Consider the following 3279-nt stretch of genomic DNA (forward strand, 5'->3'; position numbering starts at 1 on the left):
TTCTGTTCCCCCATATTATGCTCTCTATTCATCTTGAGTTCTGCCACGTCTCCTATGCGCTCTCTCTCTCTCTCTCTTAGAAAAATTGCGTTTCAATAAGGAAATAGGTAGAAATTGGTTTGGTAATAGAGTAGCAGACGGATGGAATAAGCTACCTAGTAAAGTAGTTGTTGCCTCTTCCATCAGGAGTTTCAAGCATAGGCTAGATAAGCATATGACAAATAAGGGGTGGATATAGAAAAAAGAAAATCTTATAACCAATACTAATTCAGTATTTTTCCTTTTCAGGTTACACTATGATAGTCTCTATTCTCCTTTCACACTTTCCTGTAAAATGTCCACGCCAGTTTTTCTATACTGCGTGGAGTTCTTTCTGACTTTTTCCTGCCGGCTTCGGCTGGAGGGTTTGGAGGGCGGGGGACAGCCTTCTTCTTTGTTATCCTTATCTCATTCTAGTAGTTCAGTTACTCTTGTAGGAGCTGCCTAGCATGGGCCAACCGGCCTACTGCAGTTATCCTGTCTTCTTATGTTCTCTCCCTCTCTCTCTCTCTCTCTCTCTCTCTCTCTCTCTGGGCCAAGTAAAGGAGGGGGAACTGTAATAAAATCACGAAGCAGTGCTATAAAAAAGATGCACAGCTGTAGTACTGTCTTATTCTGTCAATGAGCATTGGGACACAAGCGACAAAAGGACGAAAATCCCCGCTAAACTGAACGAAATACAACATAGTCACGAAGAAGTGCTGGGGAACAGAAGTAGAGTGACGGTACTTCTATCATTCAGCAACTTGGAAACGAGCAGCGAAAGGACGAAAATTTCCAACCACTTGAGGGAAATAAGTCACGAAGAAGTGCTTGGGAACAGAGGTAGAGTCGCAGTATTTATGTAGAGCCGTAACACTAATTCTCAGCAACAGGAAATAAGGAGCAGAAGGACGTAAATCTGAGCCAAGTTAAGGTGGACGTACTATAGCCCCCTAATTGGTACAAGTAACTAGCTAACCACCCCGAGCCCTCCCTGTCTAGCTCATAAATCCATCAGGGTGACACGATGGTTGTCCCGGAGTGCCGCCTTCCTCACACTAACAGGCAGTCTAGGGGCAGGGCAGGTCACGGAAGGGCAGGGCAGGGCAGGGGAGAAAGGCGGGGGGAAAGGGAGAAGGGCGGGGGATAGGAGAGAAGGGCGGGGGGAAGGGAGAGATGTGGGAAAAACTGAGACATGGGAAGATGTAGGTACCAAAGACTACAAACAGAAAGGACACAGCAAGGTCCGCATTCTCGTTCCTAACGCCTCTTACAAAGCGATTTATTTTGTTTATTATACATTATAATCGTTTTTTGTGTTCCTTAACTGGCCATACTCCTCATAAGTAAGGTGCAAAATATTAACTAGCCGGATCCAAAAATAAAATGCTAAGGAAGAGGTATTACGGAGCTTCATTACTGAATGAGAATAAGGGCCAAGGAGACATTGTTTCTCTTGAAGGTGGTTGTTATAATGCTGACTATGATCACAACGTCAAAGTCAAGACAAGGATACATAGAAACGAAGGGGTGTCCTCCCATCTCTATCTAGTTATAGTCAGACGCCTCAATCCCGTAAGGGGCGGCCACAAACAAATCGCTTCCATGTCGTCCTGTCCCCCTGCCATTCCGCTGCTCTCCCCCCAGCTTACACCGCCCTCTCTCATATACCTCTCTACTCCATCCTTTCATCTCATCCTCGGCCTCCCCCTCCCTCTCCACCCCTCCACCTCACTCACATAATCTCCTAGCTAGTCTCTCGCTCTTCATTAGCCCAACATACACTCCCCTCTCTCATATACCTCTCTAATCCATCCCTCCAACTCATCCTCAAATTTAATATCATGCTGTCTCTCTTCACTGTAAAAAGTTGCGCCCCCGGGTGGGCTCGAACCACCAACCTTTCGGTTAACAGCCGAACGCGCTAACCGATTGTGCCACGGAGGCTGACGAGAGACGCGCACGAGACGGGAACAAGAGGCAAGGTGGGAGGAAACCTGGTGAAAGGAGAACGAGGGAAGGTGTAAAGAAAAGTGTGGAATAAAGAAGTAGTAGGAAAAGTGTGGAGAGGCGGAGGAGGAAAGGCGTGAATTAAAATGTGGAGGAGAGGAGGAGAAAGGTATGAAGAAAAGTGTGGAAAGGAGATGAAGATGGAAAGGTGTGAGGAAAACTTGGAGGAAAGAGGAGGAAGAGGAGGAGGAGGAAAAGTGTAAAGAAAAGTGTGGAAAGGAGGAGGAGGGGAAAGGAGGAGGAGGGGAAAGGAGAAGTTGTGGAAAGGAGGAGGATGTTGGGAATTACTAGAGGGGAGGAAGAAAGAGGGGAGAGGTGGAGGGAAAACCAAGCATACGGGAAGAAAAGTATATTACGAGAAACACACGTACAGAGGAGAACTGTTGGAAGAGGAAAGAGAAAGGGGACTGGAAATGAGATGAAGGACAGGAAAAACAGGAAGAGGACAGGAAACAGAGTGGATAATTGTCGGAAGAGAGATGAGAGGAGATGTGAGAAAAGAAATGTGGGACAGGAGAGAGTGAGGAAAATAAAGAGATGTTGGAGATGATCGGGAAAAGAGAAAGGGAAATTGTGGAAACGAGAAAGGATAATTGCTGGAAGAGAGAAGATATGAGATGTGAGAAAAGAAATGAGGGAGAGGAGTCACAAAAGAACAGAGATGTTGAAAATGATGGGGTGGACAGAAGAGCTGAGGTGTGGGAGGAAGATCAGTGTGGGAAGGAGGAAGAATGGAGGCGGACATGGGGAGAATGTGCAAAAGGAGAAGGAAGGAAGAAAGGAAGGAAGGAAGATTGGAAAATGGGGAGGAAAGTGAACTGACACATTAAAATAAGCCATCATCATCATCATCATCGCCATCATCATCATCATCATCATCCTTTACCTATTTCCACTGCTGTGAATGGGGTACGATCAAGATTAAAATAAACACACACACACACACACACACAAAACTAAACAACAGGCAAAAGAAAGGGCAATATTATACTTCCTACCACCAAATTCTTTTAAAAAGAAGTGATCCCATATTGAAAGGAATAAGCACCTAACAATTAAGTAGGAAAGTAAGAGAGTAAGAAGGAAAGCAAGTAAGTAGGCAAGCAATTAAGCAGGCAAGCAAGGAAACAGGCAAGTATGGAAACAAACAGGCGGGCAAGCAAGCACGGAAGTAAATGCAGAATCAAGTCAATGCAAGATGAGAGTGAATCAATTAGCGACAAAGTAAAAGCAACCTATAAGGGATCC

The 3279-nt window shown here is 45.3% G+C and overlaps 1 non-coding gene across 1 annotated transcript; it reads right to left on the reverse strand.

Moving 5' to 3' along the window:
* Positions 1-1894: 1894 nt before the first annotated feature.
* TRNAN-GUU (transfer RNA asparagine (anticodon GUU)) lies at positions 1895-1968 on the reverse strand. Its single transcript has one exon. It is a non-coding gene; the product is annotated as a tRNA-Asn (tRNA).
* Positions 1969-3279: the final 1311 nt, after the last annotated feature.

This window comes from Coenobita brevimanus, chromosome 67 (assembly GCF_032717465.1).
Source record: "Coenobita brevimanus isolate Jiangsu-jjx chromosome 67, ASM3271746v2, whole genome shotgun sequence".
NCBI classification, from domain to species: Eukaryota; Metazoa; Arthropoda; class Malacostraca; order Decapoda; family Coenobitidae; genus Coenobita; species Coenobita brevimanus.